We start from the raw sequence: 11,352 nt of genomic DNA on the forward strand, positions 1-11,352 counted from the left end.
AAATCAAAAGAGAAAAAAAAAACCTTCTTTACATTAAAGCCTGATGATTAATTATGGTGATAGTTAAAAACCAAGCTTAAAAAATTTCACTTTCCACATCGCTTTTAAAATACGTTTGGAAACAGAAACCCATGGGGAGAGGGGAAGAAGAAGAAGAAGAAAAAAAGAGGTTAGAGAGGGAGAGAGCCAAAGCATAAGAGACTCTTAAGAACTGAGCCACCCAGGCGTCCCCATAAGAGACTCTTAAGAACTGAGAACAAACTGAGGGTTGATGGGGGGTGGGAGGGAGGGGAGGTAGGTGATGGGCATTGAAGAGGGCATCTTTTGGGATGAGCACTGGGTGTTGTATGGAAACCAATTTGACAATAAATTTCAAAAAAAAAATGATTGAAAACAAAATGCTTCACAGAGTTTTCCTTTTCACTGGCTTGTGTTGATGGACACCGAACCAATTGGAATTGATTTTTGCTTGTCTAGTTGATAATGTTAAAATTAAAAACAAAATTAAAAAAAAAATTAACATTTATTTATTTTTTGGGAGTCAGAGAGAGACTGAGCACAAGCAGCGGAGGTGCAGAGAGAGGGAGACACAGAATCAGAAGCAGGCTCCAGGCTCTGAGTTGTCAGCACAGAGCCGGATGCGGGGCTCAAACCCACGAACCGTGAGACCATGACCCGAGGTGAAGTCAGTCGCCCAACCGACTGAGCCACCCAGGTGCCCCGATAATTTTAAAATTTTTTATGATAATATTTTCATGTCCTTCTTTCCTTTCCTTAACACATTGCATGAATATGTGACCATTTTTCCTTTCACACTGCTTGCTTTATAATTGCAAGGGACTATTAACCAAATTAGAGATATCTTGAGGTAAATAGTAAATTACATTTACCTACGACACACATTGCCACTGAGGCATACCATAATAAAAATTGATAATCTATGAAACAGGCCTCTGAGGCTCCTTTCACAGAAGATTTTCTTCTGAAAGAGTTGAAAAAGCTTTTAAGAATGAGGATCATCTTTTTTTTTTAACGTTTATTTTTAAGAGACTGCAAGCGGAGGAGGGGCAGAGAGAGGAGACAGAGGATCCGAAGCAGGATTTGCGCTGGCGGCAGTGAGCCCAATGTGGGGCTCATGGACCAGGAGATCATGGCCTGAGCTGAAGTCAGATGATCAACCGACTGGGCCACCCAGGTGCCCCCAAAATGAGGATCATCTTAAAATGAGTTATCATTGAGGTCAAGTCTCTATCATTAACACATTAGAAGATAAAGTTTATGCTGGCAGGAGTATGATGGCTCTGGATAGAAATGTCCTGGAAATCTCCTGAATAATATTTATGAACCTAAAATGTACATACTGATCATTTATTCTACAAGCTTACGACTTTCTCCTCTTTCTTCTTTTTCTTCTTCTTCCCCTTTGTCTTTTCAGCTCCACAGACTTGAAGTCATTTAGTCATTGACTCAACGTGTTCTTTTTCAGTGCCTATATCAGGCACTACTCTAGGCTCTGGGAATATGGCAGTGAATGAAATATACAAAATTCCCCTTTTTGGGAGAAATCTGATGGATGTGGGCATCCCAGGTCATATCACCCTCATTGAGACAGACCAACGTCTTATATCTCCTGATATGATGCTCTGAGGGCACACCACTTCTGTAAGATTCCTGCCCAAAATGCGTAATCTGAATCTGACCGTGAGGAAAGAGACAAACACAAGTTGAGGGATATCTGCGAAAGAACTGGCCTCAACTCTTAAAAAATGTCAAGGTAAAGAAAGACCACCACGACCACCAACAAAAGACTGAGGACCTCTTCCAGATTACTAAATGCAGTGGACCGGGTCCTGGATTAGGAAAAAAAAGCTATAAAAAACATTATTGGGACAATTGATGTTATTTGAATATGGACTGTGTGAATTAGATAATAGTGTTGTACATTTTTTTTTTCAACGTTTATTTATTTTTGGGACAGAGAGAGACAGAGCATGAACGGGGGAGGGGCAGAGAGAGGGAGACACAGAATCGGAAACAGGCTCCAGGCTCTGAGCCATCAGCCCAGAGCCTGACGCAGGGCTCGAACTCACGGACCGCGAGATCGTGACCTGGCTGAAGTCGGACGCTTAACCGACTGCACCACCCAGGCGCCCGTTTAATAGTGTTGTATAATTGTTACGTTTTGAGATTTGGGTAATTACAATTAGATATGTATCTATTTGTAATTTGTATCTATTTGTAATATCTATTACAATTAGATATGCTGTATTACATAGAAAATATAGGGGCACCTGGGTGGCTCAGTTGGTTGAACATCCAACTCTTGATTTCGGCTCGGGTCATGATCTCATGGTTTGTGGGATCGAGCCCTTTGGGCTCTGGGCTGGGTGTGGAGTCTACTTAAGATTCTTTCTCTCTCTCTCTTTCTCTCTCCCTCCCTTCCCCCTTCCCGGCTTACTCTCTCTCTCTCTTTCTCTCTTTCATAAAAAGAAAATATATATATAACACAGGATATATACCTAAATACATAGTATATATTCGTCATGTCTTTTGTGCATATTGTGCATATATTTTTGGGTTTACTGAACAACTGAGCATAGAGTACAGACTTCCCATATGTGTCCTTCAAACGATTTCTTTTTTATTAACATCATTCATTAATGTGATACATTTGCTACAATTGATGAGCCAGTAGTAACACATTATTATTATTATTTTAATCTAATAATTTATTTTTTATGATTTACATCCAAGTTAGTTGGCATGTGGAGTAACACATGATAATTAACTGAAGTCCATAATGTACATTTTAGGGTTTGCTCTTTGTATTGTACAGTTTTATGGGTTTTGCCAAATGCATAATGTCATGTGTCCACCATTACTGTATTACATAGAATAGTTTTATTGCCTTAAAAATTCCCTGTTCTCCACTTGTTCAGCTCTCCATTCCCTTTAATCCTTGCCAATCACAGATCCTTCTATCTCTACATTTTTGCCTTTTCCAGAATGTGAGGTTTGGAATTAATTATACCACATGTAGCCTTTTCAAATAGCTTCTTTCACTTTCGAAATATGCGTTTAGGGGAGCCTGGGTGGCTCAGCTGGTTGAACATCTGACTCTTGATTTTGGCTTAGGTCATGATCCCAGGGTCATGGGATCGAGCCCTGTGTCAGGCTCTCAAGCCCTGTGTTGGGCTCTGTGCTGAGTGTGGAGCCTGCTTGAGGATCTCTCTCTCTCTCTCTCTCTCTCTCTCTCTCTCTATCTTTCCCTATGCTGCTCTCCCCTGCTCACTCTTTCTAAAATTAGAAAAAAAAAAAAAAGAAATATGCCTTTAAGTTTTCTATGTGTCTCCTTGTGGCTTGATCACTCCTTTCTTTTTATCCCTGAATACTGTTCCATTGTACAGATGTACCACAGTTTGTTTATCCATTCACTTATTGAAGAATATCTTGGCTGCTTCCAATTTTCGACAACTGTGAAGAAAGCTGCTATAAATATCCACGTGCAGATTTTTGTGTGGACAAAAGTTTTCAACTCATTTGAGTAAATAACTAGGAGTGCGATTGCTGGCATGCTAAGTCTATGCTTAGCTTTGTAAGAAACTGCCAAACTGCCTTCCCAAGCGGCTGTACCGGTTTAATGAGCATGGGAGTTTTGACCTCCTGCATTTCTGACCTGGGCTAGCTCAGCCCTCCTTAAGCAACTTGATGGTCCCCCCTCGCTCCCGGGAGGTCGCTGTGTTAAAGCCCAACATGGTGCAGATACCGGATTGGCACAGTGTGCTATACCGCCCAGAACTCCTAGGCTCGAGTGAAATTCCTGTCTCCAAAGCAGCTGGGACTACAGGTGTGGGCCATCGCCTCCAGTGCTCCTGGCCGTACCATGTGGCATTCCCACCAGCAATGAATGAGGGTTCCTATTGTTTCCCATCCTCACCAGCATTTGATGCTGTCAGTTCTTATCATAATTTTTGAAATTTTAGCCCCTTCTAGTCGATGTGTAGTGGGATCTCATCTTTCCTTCAATTCGCATTTTCTTAGTGACATATGATGCTGAGCATCTTCTCTTGTGCGTACTTCCCATCGGCGTACCTCCTTTGCAAAGTTGTCCATTTAGATCTTTTGCCCGTTTGCTTCAGCTCTTTTGTCTGAGGGGTTGTAGTTTTAAATAGTGTGTTCAGAGAAGGTCTCATTGAGACTTCTGAATGAAGATCTGACAGGCTGAGGGAGGAAGCTGTTTGGAACTCTAGGGAAAGAATGTTCCAGGAAGAAGTATAAACCCCTGCAAGGGCCATGAATGAAGGGTGTACTTGGTATGTTCTAGGCTGGCAAGAGGCCAGTGTGGCGTGAGTGAGTGGCCAGGGGAGAGATGAGCAGGTAAGAACAGAGGGACTAGGGGGTATGGCTGTTGTGGCTGGTGGACACCAAGATTTTGCTTTCATGCTGAGTGAGACAGGAGCTGGAAGATCTAAAGCAGAAATTGATGTAATCTGACTTCTGTTTAATAGGCTCCTTTTACGTGCTGTGTTGAAAGCAGACCATGGGCATTTACTTTTGAACGTCGCCTCTTCAAAGAGAGCTTTCATACTATTCTTATTTTCTAATCTCATACTCTCATAAAATTTTGCCTGCTGCTCATTTTGTGTCCACCTCTTCATTCTTCGAAGCCGCGAGACAACCAGCCTCGGTTGAGCAGTCTCCACGCTGGGCATTGAGCCCAGTGCAGGGCTTCAACTCACGACCTTGAGACCAAGACCTGAACTGAGACCAAGAGTTCAGGCTACATGGGCTCAGCCACCCAGGTGCCCCGTCACCATGCTCGCTTCTAATTGACTGTCTCAAATGCATTTATCCTTTCAAGGTATAATTGCTATCCGATCTCTGTTCTCCAATGGTTTCTTCGTGGAAACCAAAATGCCAATATTTTGTCATAATATTTTAACTCTTTTAGGTATTTTATGTTCTTTTATTAAAAAAATTTTTTTAATGTTTATTTTTGAGAGAGAGAGAGAGAGAGAGAGAGGGAGTATGAGCAGGGAGGGGCAGAGAGAGAGGGAGACACAGAATCTGAAGCAGGCTCTGAGCTGTCAGCACAGAGCCCGACACGGGGCTCGAACTCACGAGCCATGGGATCATGACCTGAGCTGAAGTCGGACACTCAACTGACTGAGCCACCCTGGCGCCCCTATTTTTTGCTCTTTTAACATTTGTATTCTCATTTCAAACTTCAAAATATTTTTCTCTTCTGCCAATTCCCCAAATAAAGTGTCAAATTTAATTTACATTTCTGGTAAGTCTGTCGTAATTTTGATCCAATAATATTTTAAATATAAATTTATTTCAGAAACCGTTATAATGAACAGAAGTAGCAGAAAAGTCTTCACATGATAATCAGGATGCAAACTAGGTGAAATACTCCAAAGGCAAGAAAAACACTGAAGAGATACAAGTACAGATTTGCACTACTTTTAAGGTCTTTGGGGATGACATATTTTTGTTCTAAAGTCTATGGCAAGCCACAAAATGTTTGTTGGTGAGAGAATGGCATAATTTGTTCACATAAGAGTTCTCACATTTCATAGCCTGTACCTGTGTATTTTACTTATATAAATAAATCAATAAATGAACCCTGAGGGCTAAAAAAAAAAAAAAAAAAGAAAAGAAAAGAAAGAAAGACAGAAAGAAAGAAAGAAAAAGAAGCAAGCAGACCAAGGCAGGAAGACACAAAAGCAGACTGGCTGGGAGACTGTTGCCAAAATAGCCAAGAGGTGAAGGTGACCAAGCCCTGGGGTGGTATTGATAGCAAAGATGAGAAATGATTGAATTCTGCATATATTTGGAAGATAAGGGATTTACTACTGGACTGGAATGGAGGTATGAGAAGGAGGCATGGAGGATAAAGAGAGTCTGCCGCTAGTTAAGCCAACTGTGCTCTTTCCCCACGGGGGCCTGCTGGGCCGTGGCCGAAAACAGTAGCCTCCTGGGTAGTGTACGCAGCCTGTTGCTTGTTGGGGTTGCCCTAAGGGACCTTGGAGACAGCCCTTTGCAGTGGACATTCATGTCTGGCCTCATGCTGTCTCCAATCTGGGCTCTAGACAGGTAAGCGAGGTGACTTTGGAAATCCCCAGGGCACAGTGGCCTAGGTCCGCATTGGCAGTCGTCACGTCCATCCATGTCAAGCTGCAGAAAAGGGAGCATGCAACTGAGGCCGGCCCTATGCAGGGCCAAGTTCAGGTTCCCTGGCTGCCGGAAGATCCACATCTCCAAGAAGTGAGGAGAAATTCGAAAACGTGGTGGCGCAGAAGCGGCTCATCCCAGATGGCTATGGGTTCAAAGACATCCCTAATTGTGGCCCCCAGGACAAATGGTGGGCCCCGCACTCATGACAACCTCAGTGCTGCCCCCTCCTTATTCATGCCGGTTGATGGATCCTACTTTCTGGCAACAACAGCAACAAGAACAAAAATAAACTGAGGTATATTAAAATGTTAAGGGTTTATTTGAGCTAACATTGATTTGAATCAGGCAGTGCCAGACTGGAAGCAGTTAGAAGCACCCTACTGGTGGGAACGAGGGGAAAGGTTTTCGGAGAGAAGCAAAACAAGGAAATGATTGCATTGGCTATAACTTAAGGAGTGCGTTACTTGGGAAAGCCTAGCTGGCGGTTTGTGATTGGTTGTTCCTCTTAACCTCGAGGCATCTGCAGGATTGACTCTGGTTTAGGTTTCAGTTTGTTTATGTAGGCCTACCATCAGAGCCACCCTCAGTCTGGTGACCTTCTCGTGTGACTGCTGTAACAGTTCTGAGTTTGTTTTGTTTGTTTTTTTCCCCTAAGCAAGTGGAGAATAGCATTGATCACCCTGTCACCCTAGGCCTGCCCAAGGCCCTCTTTTTCCTCTTTATTTCTGATCCCGTATTCCTCATAGGCATCCGCCAGTAGGCTTGAGACATATATTATTTAGAGTGTTTTAAATTTACATGGGCTCCGTGCTACCGATTTTATTTTGTGCATCACACCTTTTCCACTTGACACGATGTCTTCAGAGCTGACCACGTAGCTGAATGTATATCTGCTTCATTAATTCTGGCTGCTGCTTAGTTATGCACTGACTGCATACATTCCACTTGATAGAGTTATTTCCCTGACCACCAGCCCCCAGCTTACTCCCTGCCACTGCAAATGGCACTGACAGGCACACCCTCATACAGGTTCCAATAAAGAACTCGCATGCAAGTTTTTGCGGAGTGTATTCCCAGGAGTGTGATTGCTGGGACGTATTTAGTTGCATAATTACTGGTTGCATCGTTCACTGTCGCAAACCAAGAGCCTTTGAGGTAACCCTTGCCCCACATTCTTACCAGTTCTTGGTATTAAACTTTAAAATTTTTATAAAGTAGTATCTCATTGTTATTTTAATCGCACTATCTGCTTCCTAGGGAGTTCAAGCATCTTTTCATAGATTTGTTAGGCATTCTTCCTTCTGTGATTTGTCTATTCTAATTTTTTGTCCACTTTTCTATTGGATTTCCTATCAATCTATTGGATTTCCAATCACCTCTTGTTGATACATAGAAGTTCTCTCTATATTCTACGTATGAATTTCTTGAGTTTTAGAGGTGGCAAATATATTCTTCCAGGTTGTCACTTGTCTGTTAATTTTGTGTATCATGTCCTTCTTTCATAAGAAGCCCAATTTTTGTACACTCAATCTACATATTTCTCCTCTGATGGTTGTGGTTTTGAGGATTTCCTTACTAATTCCTCCAATTCATGGTCACAGAGATATTCTTCTATACTTTCCTTATCTTTATTGGTTTCCATTTCAGATTAAAGTATCTAATCTCTGGCACAAAAACAGACACTCAGATCAATGAAACAGAATAGAGAACCCAGAAATGGACCCACAAATGTAGGGCCAACTAATCTGGGACAAAGCAGGAAAGAATATCCAATGGAATAAAGACAGTCTCTTTGGCAAGTGGTGCTGGGAAAACTGGGCAGCGACATGCAGAAGAATGAACCTGGACCACTTTCTTACACCGTACACAAAAATAAACTCAAAATGGATGAAAGGCCTAAATGTAAAATAGGAAGGAGGAGAAAGCAGGCAAAAACCTCTCTGATCTTGGCCACAGCAACTTCTTACTCAACACGTCTCCAGAGGCAAGGGAAACAAAAGCAAAAATGAACAACTGGGACCTCATCAAAATAAAAAGCTTGTGCACAGCGAAGAAACAATCAGCAAAACTAAAAGGCAACCGACGGAATGGGAGAAGATATTTGCAAACGACGTATCAGATAAAAGGTTAGTATACAAAATCTATAAAGAACTTATGATACTCAACACCCAAAAAACAAATAATCCAGTGAAGAAATGGGCAAAAGACATGAATAGACACTTCTCCAAAGAAGACATCCAGATGGCCAACAAACACATGAAAACATGCTCAATATCACTCATCATCAGGGAAATGCAAGTCAAAACCACAAAGAGATACCACCTCACACCTGTCAGAATGGCTAACATTAACAACTCAGTCAACAACAGATGTTGGCGAGGATGCAGAGAAAGAGGATCTCTTTGGCACTGCTGGTGGGAATGCAAACTGGTGCAGCCACTCTGGAAAACAGTATGGAGGTTCCTCAAAGAATTAAAAATAGAACTACCCTATGACCCAGCAATTGCACTACTAGGTATTTATCCAAGGGATATAGGTGTGCTATTTTGAAGGGGCACACACACCCCAATGTTTATAGCAGCACTATCAACAATAGCCAAAGTATGAAAAGAGCCCAAATGTCCACTGATGGATGAAGGGGTAAAGAAGATGTGGTATATATACACAATGGAGTATTCCTTGTCAATAAAAAAGAATGAAATCTTGCCATTCGCAACTACGTGGATGGAACTAGAGGGTATTATGCTAAGTGAAATTAGTCAGAGAAAGACAAATATCATATGACTTCACTTATATGAGGACTTTAAGACACAGAACAGATGAACACAAGGGAAGGGAAGCAAAAATAATATAAAAACAGGGAGGGGGACAAAACATAAGAGACTCTTAAATATGGAGAACAAACAGAGGGTTACTGGAGGGGTTGTGGGAGGGGCGATGGGCTAAATGGGTAAGGGGCATTAAGGAATCTACTTCTGAAATTATTGTTGCACTATATGCTAACTAACTTGGATGTAAATAAAAAAAAAGTAATCTAGGGGCACATGGGGTGGCTCAGTCGGTTAACCATATGATTCTTGATTTTGGCTTAGGTCCTGATCTCATGGTTCTTGAGTTTGAGCCCCACATTGGGCTCTGTGCTGAAAGTATGGAATCTGCTTGAAATTCTCTCTCTCTCCCTCTCTCTCTCTCTGTCCCTCCCCCACTCACATTTCCTCTGTCTCAAAATAAATAAATAAACATTAAGGTATCTAATCTATTACAGTCAACATTTCTATACGGTATCAGGTAGAACTCCAACTGACTTTTTCTCCATGGAGAAGACAGTGCTTCTGGCATCAATGGGTAAATGGTCTACCTTTTCTTCATTTTTAGAGATGCTATTGTATATGAAATTTCTGTGTACATGTGGGTGTGCTTCTGGATCCCTGTTTTATTCCATTGATGTGCTATTCCTGGGCCAGTAGTAAATTACTTTCATTGCTGTGGCTTTGTGACATATCTTAATATCTGGTAAGAAAGGTCCTCCATCTTTGTTCTTCTTTTTCAAAATTGTGTTACATACTTGTGTCTTAGTTATTCTTTTATTTTAAAATTTTCTAATGTTTATTTTTAGAGAGAGAGACAAGACAAGAGAGTGAGCAGGGGAGGGGCAGAGAGAGAGAGGAAGACACAGACTCTGAAACAGGCTCCAGGCTCTGAGCTGTCAGCACAGAGCCTGAAGTGGGACCCAAACCCACGAGCCATGAGATCATGACCTGAATCGAAGTTGGACGCTTAACCAACTGAGCCACCCAGGCACCCCTGTGTCTCAGCTATTCTTTATAATTTTTAGAATCAAGTTTGTCACACTCCTCTCAAAATTGTGTTGGAATTTGAATGAAAAATGTATAGTAAGCATGTTATTTTTAGAAGAATCTATAGGTTTCTTGTTTTTGTTAACTGTTTATTTATTTTGAAAGAGAGAGAGTGAGAGTGCACACGAGCAGGAAAGGGGCAGAGAGAGAGGGAGAAAGAGAATCCCAAGTAGGCTTTACATTGTCAGTGCAGAGCCTGATGTGGGGCTCAATGTCACAAGCCTGTGAGATCATGACCTGAGTCAGTTGCTTAACCGACTGAGCTACCCAGATGCCCAGAATTATAGATTTCTACTGGTAAGCTATTCCACGTGAATATGGTATTCTATATTTTCTGGCCCTCTTTCATGCTTTAATAGGGTTTGCAAGATGATTTTTAAGACTCGAATATAGAAATCACTACAGATATATTTAAAGAGACATTTATATGAGTGTAGTGAATGTTTGGAAATTATCTGTTCAATAATAAAGGAACGATTTAAAAAATAGCCAATAGTTTGATTATGCATTAATAAAACATTGCATCAATAAAAAACATACCTTAGGGGCTCCTGGGTGGCTCAGTCAGTTAAGCATCCGACTTCGGCTCAGGTCATGATGTCACGGTTTGTGAGTTCAAGCTCTGCATCGGGCTCTGTGCTGAAGGCTCGGAGTCTGGAGCCTGCTTCGGATTCTGTCTCCCTCTCTCTGTTCCTCCCCCACTCGCACTCTGTCTCTCTCTCTCTCTCTCAAAAATAAATAAAGATGAAACAAATTAAAAAAAATTAAAAAACATACTTTAAATGAATCTTTAATGACATGAGAAAATATTCTTGCTATAATATTGCATTATTAATTACCGAGATTACATAGACTTCAATTGTCTTTATTACATACTTTTGGGTTCCAAATTCTCTAAAATGAACATGCTTTATTTTTGTGAAAACTGTTTTTTTCTTTTCTTTTCTTTATTATTTTTAAATGTTTATTTATTTATTTTGAGAGAGAGAGAGAGAGAGAGAGAGAGAGTGAAAAAGAGCATGTGGGGGAGGGGCCGAGAGTGAGGGAGAAAGAGAATCCACTTTTGAGCTGTGGGGTTCAATCTCCTGAGATCATGACCTGGGCAGAAATCAAGAGTCAGATGCTCAACAATCTGAGCCACCCAGGTGCCTTTGTTTTTTGTTTTTGTTTTTTTTTAAAGTTGTTGGAAGCAAGTAAGATTTGCATTTGCCATCTGACTGTACAGGAACATTGGGAAAATGGTTTTTGACTCATCTGATGAGCTCATCCAGCAAGAAACGATAAGTCATGTGAAAACTTCCCAGTTTGACCCCCT

At 41.4% G+C, this 11,352-nt stretch overlaps 1 non-coding gene across 1 annotated transcript; it reads left to right on the top strand.

Moving 5' to 3' along the window:
* Positions 1-5,907: 5,907 nt before the first annotated feature.
* On the top strand, positions 5,908-6,041 carry LOC113595694 (small nucleolar RNA SNORA70). The gene has a single exon (XR_003416265.1). It is a non-coding gene; the product is annotated as a small nucleolar RNA SNORA70 (small nucleolar RNA).
* The last annotated feature ends 5,311 nt before the right edge of the window (positions 6,042-11,352 follow it).

Source organism: Acinonyx jubatus, chromosome E4, assembly GCF_027475565.1.
Source record: "Acinonyx jubatus isolate Ajub_Pintada_27869175 chromosome E4, VMU_Ajub_asm_v1.0, whole genome shotgun sequence".
In the NCBI taxonomy this organism is placed as follows: Eukaryota; Metazoa; Chordata; class Mammalia; order Carnivora; family Felidae; genus Acinonyx; species Acinonyx jubatus.